The sequence below is a fragment of the Dromaius novaehollandiae genome, chromosome 1 (genome assembly GCF_036370855.1).
Source record: "Dromaius novaehollandiae isolate bDroNov1 chromosome 1, bDroNov1.hap1, whole genome shotgun sequence".
In the NCBI taxonomy this organism is placed as follows: Eukaryota; Metazoa; Chordata; class Aves; order Casuariiformes; family Dromaiidae; genus Dromaius; species Dromaius novaehollandiae.
Window position 1 is genome coordinate 166,154,673 of NC_088098.1, and position 14,009 is coordinate 166,168,681.

Below are 14,009 nucleotides of genomic sequence, written 5' to 3' on the forward strand. Positions count from 1 at the left end.
TTCTTCAGTTACTCAGGGCAGAAAACTTGTTGGAACACAATTATATTCTCTTTGTATTGACACCAAGGTACACTCAACATACACATTCAGTCACATGAAATCTTAACCTTATATCCACTTTGGAAATGATCAGGGCACTAACCTAGGTTTGAACATTCAAAACGGCTTCTGGTAACAGAAATGAAATCAGGTACCTAACTAATCATTTTCTTTTCTGGTTATTGAATTTTAGACCTGCGAAACATCCTGTCGGAGCATGTGGCCAGCACAAGGAGCCTAGGCACTGACTTCTACAGCTGCAGAGTTTTAATTGACCCCTTCATTTGAAGGCTTTTCCAACTCGAAGTACATTTTGTTGTCTATGAGCTGAGTGCCATCAGCAGGATGATTTGCTGAGTAAGTCCAGAAGACACAGAACTTCACATTCAAGCTTGTCTGGCAGCTCAGAAGGGTACTAAACACCTGTGATGCTGTAACACTGGCCAAACCAGGTGTCTGAAAGGCTGCCTGAAAAGGATTGGTAGAGACAGGAATTTGGCATGTTGGGAACTGCGGCTGCTCTTGAGAACAGCCTTAAATAGTGCTCAAGAGTGCTGTTCAGTTCTTTAAATGGAGTAGTATTTTAAAATGCATCCAATGAAGCAAAAGTAGGCAGAATCAGTAAAGGTCTTCCCCATTTCTCTGTGGAGCAAACAGAGCAGGATCCATCTTGATTTTGCCCCACAGTGAACTGGAAAGACAGGTGGAGAGGAGGAAGATAAAACAAAGAGGATAGGGTGTTATATTCTAAATCTTGTTGAGGACTAAAGGGCATAAACCTTATACACAGAGCCAAGAATTTACTGATAATCCAACTAATGCCTTAGCAGTCCACTCAAACTTACAAGAGACCGTCATCAGTATTAGGCCGTTTACAGTCATAGTCTTAATTAATACAGAAGACACTCATTGATAATACAGTTAAGGTTGCTATACATAGTCTTACTAGTGTCTATTCCTTTTCCCTGGAGTTATGCTCACTTTTCTCATGTTGCTCAGGGGCCTTAAACCCAGAACTTCAGTGCTCCTTAAGATGAACAGGGAACTTTAGAATAAATCATCAGTATCTTGAGTCCTCCACCAGGAGGAATATGATAATAGTAGAGTTTTCTCCTTCTCAGATTTAGGTCCATTTCAGGGTATATAGTCTAAATATAAATTTAGTATAAATAAAAATATAAATTTAAAATATAAATATAATATTAATAATAGAAATATAAATATAATAAAAATATTTTATAATTATAAAATAACCTCAACTGGTTAATTTTATGTGTTTTCTTAAAGTGTCCGCTTGCATTCTCTTTCTTTTCACTGGTTTCCAAATATTCAGTTTTCCATTTCTCTTTGCTATCTCTAAAATCAGATTTACCTAATTCCCAAGGTTGTGCTCCTATAGCGACTGCTCATTGACTATTTTGATTTCGTTTTACACTGTGGGATCTCTTGAGTTTCCTGTTGTCTGCTCGTTTTTGTTCTAGCAGAATTCATGTAGAATAATCACTTGTTATAGCTATAAACTAAAGCTAAACAAAAACAAATTTAGGCAATAGTTCCCTGGTTGCTAGACAATTCCTAATAAGGCTAAGACAAGCTGAAATTAGTGCTGACCTAGGTAAGACCAGGCAAGTCCTCAGACCATTCACTGACTACTGCTCAGAACAAAGCTTATGGCATTTTACTAGTAATGACAAAATCTTATTTACTGGTACATAAAGGAGATGAGGACAATCATCAACCTATGATTTTTAGAAGTTAGTAAAATCAGGACATTTAGCAGAGTGTATAAGTATGGTAGAAAGGAAGCTTTTGAGCTGTTGAATGAGGGGCATCACTGATGACAGCAATGTTGACATTACATTTTAAAGAACAGAGAAGCACTTACTGGCAGTTACAGTGAAGAAACTATTAAAGGTTAGCCTCTATCAAGTGAAAGTTAAAGAAATGACACCTCAGTTTTATCAGGAACATCAGAAACAATTTTGTTTGTGACGTTTAAAAGAATTTATTTGAGCAAAAGGGTTACCTTATTGGTCCTTCTGTCTCTGTCTGGTACAGCAGCTTTAATCACCTTCCAAGAAACAGTGGAATACAGCACCCAAAACAGAGAATTTTAGAAGAAAAAAAATCACAAGTGTATGGATACTGATTCTTTTCATGTTAATACATAACACTACATCTCTCTACCAGAAAAGAAGTTGCAGAGACAATTAACACAGAACATGCTGCAAAGTGTAACTGAAAGAGACTTCCAACTTGAAGTTATACCTTTAGGACTATATGTGTGTGATGTAGTTAAAAAGCTCCTAGCTGCCTGTGTATTTGTACATTTAAAATACTGACCAGATGAGGCAAACTTCATAATAGCAGCCTAGGGTAGATACTTAAAGCAAATTGGCTCCCTAATTTTTCCTAATATTAATGACAGGTAAATACAGTCTCTCAAATGTTACAGGGGTTTCACTTGTTTTTTATCAGGTGTGGAACAAGAATACTACTAGCTGAAAGGATCTTGAGGTGAGTCATCAAGAGCTGAAGGCTGTCTGCGTTAGGTTTTGTCGTCACCAGAAATGGAAACATCTGTTGATGACTGCTTCTCAACACTGATACAAAGCTTGTATTTTTTCTACAGTGCTTTCTTCAGTGACAACTGAAAGAAAGCAGATGGCATATTTCATCTTGTCATTTCATTGTTGTAATGAAAAAGGGACAGAAAATAAAATAATTACGGTTATTAACAAATCCATAATCAAGAATTTCAGGTCTTTTCAGGAAACAAAAAGAAGAAAAAGAAAACAAGATTATTACATTTCTGATATTTGACATCTTCATGGTTACTTCAGTAGAAGTCTTAGCTTAATGCAGAAATGCATATTACTTTCTAGTAAATCCACTCAATTATATTTTTTAATTTTCTGTAGGCCAAGCATGGATATAGCTGTCTCTTCTATCCCTAAATACCCAAAGTATGTCTAATACCTAACTAAACAAGAAATTTGGAAAGAACTACATGCAATGAAACAGAGCAAAATTCTAAAGAGGAGACTCAATATCTCATGTAAAACAAAAGTATGGATGCCTAATTCATGGGTGGGTTCTTGGTAGGCAGTTTTCAGTTGGGATAGAGGTAAAGTAGGGCTACTGGGAACTGGAAACTTAAAACCAGAGAGTAAAGTACTGGTATGAAGTTTTGTCACTGTCTTCAGCATTACCAGAGGAAAAAGATTTAGCCAGAAAGATCTAGCACATTGTGAGAGAGCTTCAGGGAAGCAGAAACCAGCAGAGAATGAATTCTGTGAAATAACCAAGCTAGAGAAAGTTTAAAACAAGGAGACAAAACAGCTCAATATTCTCCTTTGGTTTAAGTTTGAGAATATTCCTGCCTGTAATATAATAACGTGATCATAGAGAGAAAAAACATTCCCAGTTAATATAGATTGAATTGTTTTCTTTAATAAATTTTATAATAATGTTTGTTCTCTTATTTGCTCTTTCAAAATGATATGCTAGCCAAGAAGATAAAGACAAATTTAATTTGTTCTATCAACACAAAAACATTCTCAAAGCTTTCTTCAGCAGACTTTACTCAATATATGAAAGTTTTTTATTCCGTAATGTATGAATATTGAAAATTTCTAGCAAGGTTACCTTGGGCCACATCTTAGCTTGATCTCCATTCAATATGTTTTTTGGTGTTAAAAAATTACTAATGACAAGTTTATGGTTATAGACTATAGATATAATAACTGAGAAAAAGGCTTAATAACAAGAGATTATTTTTGTCTTCTAAAAATACTAAATCTGGACAACATATTTACACATTTTTGCTTGCCTAAAATGAACATTAGTTCAATGTTTTCTACTCGATCATGTGTGCCAGTTCTTTACTAAGCAGAAAATGACATAAATTTATGCAAAGCTGACCCAGTGTAATGCAGCTGAGTGTATGGCTCTGTGGTGTTAATGGAATCAGATACCTGTCAAGTATCTGGATAGGAATAGTCCCTGTAAGAAGACAAATATAACAGAGAAGAAATCTCTTCTCCAGTACCTAGTTTGGTGACACATCATTGGTTTATTATAGCCACCTGGCACAGGAGTTGAATTAATATAGTAGCTAATACCTTTTATTTTATTGCTTACGTGAGTTATTTTTGTGTTTTGTGTTATATTCACAACTTCCACAAGCTTAAAGCTGTCTTTAAGGCTTTCATAGGAAACCAGCTCTACAAATTGATGAGGAAACATTGTGTAGCTTGCTATTCAAACCAGAGTCCTATTTTAATATTCATAATGCACAGCTCAGAGAAAACCCAACATTATTGAGAGCAGACTGAGTTTGTATAAATTCATGAGGTAAATATGAAATCTGAACATAAACTTAACATCTTTTCCCATGAAGAAAAGATTCTGTAGTTGCAAATAACGTATAGGAAACTGGATTTTTTTTTTTATATAAAGAAAACCAAATCAATACTCTGATGAAACAAAGGCTCACAAATAACGAAAACAATCCTACTTTCTTTGTCATTACAATTACTCAAAAAGAAACACAAAAGGGCAAAACGGACAGGGAAGGGACCTAGAAAGGGGACAGCACCAGGGTGAGGAATCCTTGTGTGTTGCCCTGGCAGTTTGCAACATGATGCTGAAAAGTGTCCCTACAGGAACTGGCAGAATCTGTGAATAGGGGATGAATACAGCCTACTTGCCGGGATAATTGTATCACACAAAGAGGGATAAATTAAGAAGTTATACATGTGATACACCATCTGTGTCTGTTTTTGTTATTTTCTCCATATACATCTGTTTCTATTCAGCTATAGGGCAACACTCCATCATATTATGCAGACCAGAATAACACAGAAAGTTCAGTTTTATTGACAGAAAGAAACTTCTCTTCCTAAATATGTGGTAAACCAGCACAGTCATTTTTGATCAGTGACCTCTGAAAATCAAAACAAGAAATTTGATCCAAACACCTTCAAATTTCAGGTTTGGCATTCATAACTCTGGATTAATATCTCCAGATTCAAATGTGTAGTTATGACTTGAGTTAGATGCTATAATGGAAGGTGCTTATTTTCTGGTTCCAGCTGAATTCTGGAAAAAAAGGGGGAAAAAAAAGAAAAGAAAAGAACAAAGAAAATGATATACTACATACATACAAAATAAAACAAAAAAAAAAACAAAAAATAGATAACACTTGATATCTAATAATATTTATGATCTTTCATGATCTGATATCTATCTCCGGTCCTATTCTGAAACCGGACTTGAGGACTGTCGCTACACTTAAGCATGAGATAAATCTCCAAATTCAAACACCTGGCTTTAGGCATAGCATTCAACTCCATATTGTAGACCCTAAATTTAAGTACCTTGAGGTATCCTATTACAGGTAGTAGAGATATAATCAAAACAGTAAATGGATTCTAATTAGTTATTCACTTCCCCCTGAAGTAAACACTTACATCTGTTTAGCTGAATATCTTTCTAAAGTTTGTTAGCTGTGCTGTTAGAAATCTGTTGACTACCACAGAAGCTTAGATACCTAGCTCACTGTAGGCACCTGAATTCAATCACATAAATTTAGGGTTATGAATCTGGAGCTGAATCCTACCTTAAGACCTTACTTCTAGGATATAACAACAAAAAATTGAAGTTTAAATAAATAAGCAGAAAAGCACCTATGAAATTGTAAATATTTGTAATGCATTTAATTAGATGTCGCTAAGCTTTCTAATTTCTGCTTCTAGCTTTACATATAATATTTGAAGGTACTGCTGTGTTATTTTCTTTATACTTAATCCTTCTGTTTTATTGTATTGTCAAGAAGATTAGCATTAAAGTTTCCAAAGAACAGAATGAAAGAAGGAGGCTGATCTCTTCATGAGATGGCCAGAAGTAGGCTTCCAAATATCCAAATTAAAGCAATGGAAGTTCTCTGTAGGTGTTTTTTCTCTCTTATATGTATTTGCTGAGGACCAGGTTTCAATAACGGTCCCTCTCACCTGCTCCTCTTCTGATCTTGAAGCACAGCCTTGTAAACAAAATTAATCAACCAGGATCGTGCTTGCTGTACTTAAAGAGTTAGATAGTGCCCTAGAGTAGTTTGCCAGGCATATTCAGAAGTGACTTGTGTCCCTGCTGCTCATGTAATTTCTTTTCCATATTTTTTTTCACACAGATAGTTATGTGTAATGATGCTCTAAAATTTCCTGAGATTTTGCAGTTATTTAGATACAGCATTCAACAGCTGTAATGTTATATTCAGAGAAGCAGAATCTAGTTGAATACAAGAGCCTCGAAGAACTGAATGAACAGAGTCTGTGTTCTTTCTGGCTATTTCTGCTGGAATCAGAAAATACAAGAAATTTTGTTGGAAATAGTGCTTGCAATACAATTCCGTGCAGCCACTGTAAATTAAATATATATAAAATAAATTAGATAGGGCCCTTCTGAATGCTAACTGTGAAAACTGAAATAGGGAAATGTGATGTAATGTGGCCCGTTGTCATAAATTAGAAAATAATTCAGGAGGGAAAACAAACAAACCCAACAACTTAAAACTACTTTTTCTCGGTCTGTCTTTCAGCTACCCTGATAAATTTCACACTTCCCAGCTGATCCTGGCAAACTGATCTTACCTATTTTGTAGTACTCCTTCACAGATGCTGATCTCAACCAGACCTTAATATATTCCTAATGAAAGATTAGTCATCTCACAAAATCACAATACAAATGTAGCCTTGAGGCAATGTTTAATCAGTAATCGAATACAAAGAAATTCCATGATCAGTAGTCTTACTTCATTGCTCTATTTCACTACCTCATTGATTTATAATATCATTGAGTTTAAATCTCCTCCCCACAAAAATACCCTATAAATAATCTGAAAAGAGAGTCTATCAAAATATATGTATGGCTGAGAGCCACAAAGAAAGGACGTCTGCAAGGACTTCAGATATAAAAAGTACAATATTTTGAGGGCCTGTTAGGTACTGGGCTGATCCTGGGACGCTGTTAGGTTCTAAGATGTTTTTTTGATAACAGCTCTAGCTGACTCCTTCCATAGCAATCTGAGTCCTGGACTGAGAGACAGCGCTGCTTCCAAGACAGACATGATTTAGGAGTCTCAGGCCACCTCTGACTGAACGTATGCCACTGCATTTAAGCAAGACCAAGTATACTGGCCAAGAAGTCTTTAACATCTCCAAAGAAATTCCACTACCTTCCCAGACAAATTCAGTGCTAACTATTTTCACAGTTACATTTTCTAGTATCAGATATGAATCTCCCTTGCTGCAAATTGTATCATCTTGTTCTACCCCTAGAGCGTATGGAAAGCAGTCCGTCACTGTCTCATTTTTACAGTGTTTTGTGTATTTGAGTACTGTTGTGCTTCCTTTCAATCATCTCTTTCTAGACTAAACAAACTTAGTTCCTTCAGCTCTTCTTACAGGTCATATTTTCTAAATCTTTACCAACACTGATACTCTCCTCTGTGCGATCTAATTTGTCAATTTATTTCACATCATTGGCTCATTTGTGATTTGTAACATTGAATCCTTCCTTGACATAGTGTTTCCCAGGTGGTTATTTGGGATTTTATGTTTTCACTTTTTTTTTCTATTTCCTAAGTAAATTTCTTTGTACTTTACAGAATGCCTTCATATTGTTTTGGACTACTTCTTCATTTTATCAAGGTCATTTTTTCAAGATCATGTCAGTCTTACCTTACACGTTTACAATTTTTCCTAGTTATTGACATTTATTTATTTTACTTCTTTGCCATTACTCAAACATTTAATATTGAATTGCATTATTTTTAGGGGAATACTGAAAATGACCCCAACCAGTATGTCTCCCTAATTTTAAGACAAGTTACTGATAAGAACTATTTGATTTTTTTTCCAGTGTGTGTTGTACCCAGATCAGAGTGAGAAGTGATGAACTGCACCTTGCAGTTTGTAACCTGCTAAAGCCAAAGCAAACCCCAAGTGTCCTCTTCCTCCAAGGAGTTCCACAGGGCAGAGGAGCCCCAAAAGAGGAGCATTTGACTGGTGCATGGTGGAGAAAGAGTGTACATGTCTGTGCCTACTCACTCCAGGTACAGGTAGCTATCACCCTAAATGGGGGCAGTGTCTTCCAGTTTAGCGTGCCAAAGTTAGAAAGCTGGTGAGAATAGAAAACTATATTCAAGGATCTTATTCAAAGCAGTAAGAATTTATGGTGAATTGAGAAACAATATAAGACATTTAAGAGTTTTTCTTGTATTTTGAAGAACTGACAATGTTTTCAGTTACATGCTATAAATATATATATTATATATATGTAGACTTTTCCTAAGAACTGAACTAACAGAGGCTTTTAGCAAAGCTACTGAGACTAGCTGTATTAACTAACTCTGTCACGGAAAGGCAAACAGCAGACAACCACGTGGAAGGAACAACAAGGATTAGGTATAAGGAGGAGTTAAAAAAGTGGGGCACAGCTAATGGGTCAAGTGGAGCAGCGTAATGGGAAGCAGAAGAGCAAGGAATAATAAGACAGGGCTGGACAAACTAGGAGTATCTAGCAGAGTGATGAATGTATAGTATGACAGGCTGAAGGAAACAAGTTGCACTAACATTCAGCAGCTGCTTAAATTGCACTTTGCTGTCCAGCAGGACTTAATTTGAAACTGAGATAAGTATTTCTTTAAGGAAGGGAAAGAAACTAGCTAGTCTAAACAGTTGTTTCACTAGAAGAAAGGGCTGCAAAACAGTTATACTCTCTATACTTCTGTTAGGAACTAGATATTGCATGTTACCACATTTTTCTACCTTGTTAGCATACTCTTCTCTTAACAAAAAAATATGTTCTGTTAAGTAAAAAAAAATAAATAAAAAAAAATCATATTTGTGAGCAGTGAAAATTAGCCCATGGAGTATCAAGAAACTTAATTCAATTTTCTCACATTTTTGGGTGGGAGCTTGAGCAGTGGCTTTAAACGTTCTGCTGCCAGTGCCTGGCAGAATTGCTATGTAATAGTGCATAAATTCCTACATGCAGAAGGAGAAACCATAGCCAATTCTGCTACCTTCATCTTACTTAGTTTTCATCTAATTTTACTTCTGGTAAAGTAAAAAAAAAAAAAAAAAAAAAAAAAATAGAGGTATCACACTCTTCCCTGGTTAAGATGAATGCTGCATGACATCTTCCAATAGAAGATGCATTGTATAAGTAACTAAAACTTTTCTAATTAAAGAGATTTCCTTGTTGTAGAAGGTAACCAAAGGTGGTTCTCTAAAGACCCTGATCTGTCTGATGCTTTGGCTGCATTAATACTGCTTTTCAGAAAAAAAAAAAAAGAAAAAAAAAAGAAAAAAAAAAAAAGAAAAAGAAGAAGAAACACAGAGGGAAGACAGATTAGACCAATCCAAGCCAATCACTGAACCTCTCCTGATCATTCATCTTTCCTCTTTATTTGAAGACATTTAAGCCATAGGTATAGCTCTTTGTGGGGCTGTGAATGACTGTTTTAGAAAATCAATTAAATAAGTCCTTCCACAAAGCTGTCTTACTCCAAGGCAAGTGCTAATTTAATCATAAGCTGAATAGCTATTCTTAAGTTCCTCTTCTCTGTCTCAATAACTATTAAATATTTTACAGAAAGTGGAAGCATTTCTTCAGAATCAGAGGAAACTTCAAAGTCACTTAAGATGCCAGAGCTTTGATTCTGAGCCTTGTCTGAAGAAAACAGAGAGAAGGTGGTAGCTTGACTCTTTCAGGGATTGCGTGGTTACTTTAATGAAAAACTAAAGGAGGAAGGGGCAGAAAATTGTTATTGACAATAATAACTTCTTATTGACACAGTTCTACTTTAACTTCTGGGTGAGTTTATTAGTTTTGGGCTTAGTATGCCACTAAACATAGCAATGAATAGAGCAGGAGAATGAAGCTATTATCTCCTCAGAACTCAAGTAGAATAAATCTGCAAAAAAGAAGCATGAAAATATATCCTGTAACTGAATTGGAAAGGGCAGAGGCATACTCATGACTGTAGCATAACAGAGTAAGAGCAGAAGTAAACCCAAAATTTCTTTAAAATTAACATTTCTTTTAAAGTAATAGCTAGCAAATGTTTCTAAAACCACTTTTTAAATGAATCAAAACCGGATAGCAGTCAATCTTGTACATTAAAATCTTCATTAAAAATTTATTATATGTAATTTGAATCCATGCCTAAAGCATCTGTGTCTAGCTTGCTTCTTTTTCCTGTACTAAGTATATGTATGCAAAATGGGCTGTCATCATTCATAAGCAGTGTGGATGTTGCAATTATTCTCTATAAATGACTTACAAAGGGATGAACAAGAGCAACAGGTCTTCTGAATCCATGTGCACATTTCTAGCCCAAAGACTCATCATGATGATCCAATATTCCCCATTTCTATCTTCTAGTGTGCAGAAAGTAATAAATCAGGTTGTTGTCATCTCAGGATTTGTTCCTGGATAGTAGACTCCTTTAAAAACTATTCACAAATTGTGGCTGAAAATGACCATTTATGATAATTTGCCGAGGTGTCCACATTTTTAAAGCATTGGTACTAATGAACTCATTTAACACTGATAGTTTACCAACTATCTCAGAAATGACACCATTTGTGGAAATCATTCTAAGCTATTCCATCAAGAATGACTTAGATAAGGTGGTAGAATGACTGCCACATATTGCCTGGCTGCAGAACTAATCTGGGCTCCAGAGTAAGCAAGTAGATTCAGTACCACTCGAAGCACAAATTTAAAACCCAGAGAGAGGTTAACAATGATGAAAGCTGCTGCAGACTGTAGAGTAGGACTTAAAAGTACCTAGTCTCAATATTCAGTGCCACTAGACTTCTTGCATTATCTTGAAAAAAACCACATATTGCTTGGACTCTAGAAAGTTTTAGAAGCTTTTGTAAGAATTTTGGTTATTGAAAATTTCTGCTTTGGGACCTTGAGTCTTTCTTAAGTTCTCAGACACATTTTTGTTAACATATGTGTCCTTATATGTGTCCATCCCACCTAGATCTGGGCTGCCATGGACAGCAGCCAAACCTGATTGGTTCCCTGGAGGTTTTTTCCTCGCTTTTTCACATCTTGACTAGATGTCCATGGCACAAAACACAGGTGGAAGCAGCATCCTCTCTCTTTACAAAATATAGAAAAACTCACGTGGTTCTGTTTTGTATTACACTGAGACAATTGTTGATAGTCTGCTGGTCCATGGTGAAAAGTTCATTTCTTATTATTGAAAAGTAACTGCTGTGACATCACTTTTATATGCTTTCAGTGAACCTGAATGATAGTGTAATGGTGTTCAGCTCACCTTGCTCCAAGTATCTATAAGCTATCTGATAAAACTCACCAGCAACATTAGGAAAATATAGAAATGAATGATTATTATATAATACTTATCTCATGGACAGGCATTCAACAAAAAAGGTAGGCACTTAAGACAAATGTAGAAGCCTAAGTTCAAGGAAGTAATTTAGAAAAACCCTGTCTAATTTTTGTTTAGGAAACGTAGATGTATTTCCAGGAAAAAACTTTTCTGAGGACCAGAACCTGTGCTATTGGGAATGCTCAATTCTGCTTTGTCCTTCCTAGTCATATTACCTAAGCACTCATCTTCTGCCTAATGTCTTTTGACATTAAGCACTTGTGGCTTCTCGGTTCAAGACAAACTTATGACATAAACACTCAGACTGCAGCAAAAAGGGTTATGCACGCTCTGCAACACAGCCTAAAGATCAGACTGTTCACACATCAAGTGGCACAACTCAGTTCTCTATCCAAATTGCAGCCTGTAGCTTTTCCACCCTACAAAAATGCCTTGCAAAAGATAAAAACATGTTAGGTAGAAGAACAGCTTTTCCTCTACTTGTTAAAGGCACTGGATAATCAGGAATGACAAGTTTTGAGGCCAGAAAAATGGGAAGATTAGAACTTCATCACTGGGTACAGAACTGAGGAACAAGAGACCAGGAATTCTGCTATCAAATCTTTTGCTTAGTCTTTTTTGGGTTGTTTTGATTTGATGCTTTTTTTTCCCCCAGTGATAATATTATGTAAAATATACAGATGCTCAAGCGATCAAAACTGTGAAATTCACACTTCCAGTAGAGCATCCTAACTGTACATTAGTTTGAGGCTTTTTTTCTTCTATACAGTTGTATTTGTGTGTGTATTTTTAATTTTATAAAACATATTTTATTCATGTTTTTTGCTTCAGAGCAATCCATCTTCAGCTTTATGGGTAAGAAATACTGTCTTGTAGAATGTTTTGTAGACTGCCAGCTAAAGCACTGTCAATCATGAAATAGCTGTTCTAGAAGTTGATAACAAAGTGCATAATCTGTGCACAGAAAGCAACTTCAGGCTTGTAATCTCCATTTCACAAAGAGGTTTAATCATTAAAACCCATTCCAAAGTCAGAGTTTTAGAAACCACTCCATTTCTGGCAAGGACTAACTTAACCCACCTTGTAGTCAGCATGCGTATTTTGAATTATAGTTGCTTTATTTTTCCTAGTCTGGGTGTAAAGTAACTTTTGGCACTTTCATCAGACTTGAGAATTCTCTCAGTGGAGCTGGATTAACAATCACGAGATACTCAGCTAGCGGACATCATGACTTGGTATAGTCTCCAGTTTTGTTTTTATTGTAAATTCAGCTGAGCAAGTAATTTTGTGGGAGAAAAGTTTAACCACGCAAGAACACATAAATCTCTGTGTTAGCAGAAGAGATTTAGTTCCAATTTGCTCAGTGCTTGTACATTAATTTCCAAACTGAACACACCAACATGCTGGGGAGGTCACTTCTAACATTTTGAGCTGCAAAAATGGATTGATTCTCATAGGTAAGATGCAATTTTGAGTAACTCTTCAGTCGACATAAGAGATATGTTCAGCTACAAATAATTTAACAATTCATAAAAAAAATAATATGCAGGTTGTTGCTCTTCCATCCTCACTGGACATAGAGGGGGGAAAAGGGGATTTTTCACGAGCTCTCCAGTGGGAAGTGCAGGTATGAATAGTAAATTTCCAAACCTTCAGTTGGATTTTCCAACAGTCCATGATATAAATCTGACCATCAAGTACAGATGATAATTCATATGTTGACAGTGCTTCAAAACCAACAGAGAGCTTTGCCAGTACATCATGTCTGTATCAATCTACTTGAAACTTTCTGAGCTCAGCTTATGCATTGGCCTTAATATCAAGAGTCATTTATAACACTTGTTGAATTTCTTTGAGGAATTAGTATTCCATATCAGACTGAAAGGCCTGAGTACCACAAACTACAAAGTCAAATATACAATTAGCCAGATGGGAAACAGTTAAATTTGGAACAGTATGAGAATGGGCAGTGGCTGAAATTTAGATCTACCTTCATTGTAATTGTGATTCAGGCTACTAGAGTCTAGCTCAATTCCACTATCATCAGTAAAACTTTGGACAAAGAATTGAATCTGACCTATAGTGAGAGGGCAGGAGATCAAGTATAAAAACAGACATTTAAGTGGCTATTATAAAATCATTCTGTGAATGTATGTTAGAGGCCTGTGATGGACAGCACACTGGCACTAATTTCGTAGGAACAGGAGCAGAAACAGAACAAATTACTCGAAGGAGTAAAAAGCAATAAAAAGAAGAACATTAACATGCTAATTTCTCTTTTCCTGCACTATTACCTCTTCTAACAGACTACAGTGGTCTCTACAGTAGTAGAATTGTCATTGGGAAAGAATAGGGTGATCATGCCAAATTTCAGTCAAACACAGAAAATTAATACCATTATCTCGATGTAATGATGTAAATATAATGGAATAAATTTAGGAAGCAGTTTTAGCACAGTGCACTTGTCTCTAAAACAAATGTGTCTCTAAAACAAATGAAAAGAAAAGAGCTAAATAGATAAATTCATATATAGAAC

At 35.7% G+C, this 14,009-nt stretch overlaps 1 long non-coding RNA gene across 1 annotated transcript; it reads left to right on the forward strand.

Moving 5' to 3' along the window:
• Nucleotides 1-236: 236 nt before the first annotated feature.
• On the forward strand, nt 237-8,144 carry LOC112985404 (uncharacterized). The gene is made up of 3 exons (XR_003259747.2): nt 237-396; nt 2,518-2,556; nt 7,960-8,144. It is a non-coding gene; the product is annotated as an uncharacterized LOC112985404 (long non-coding RNA).
• Nucleotides 8,145-14,009: the final 5,865 nt, after the last annotated feature.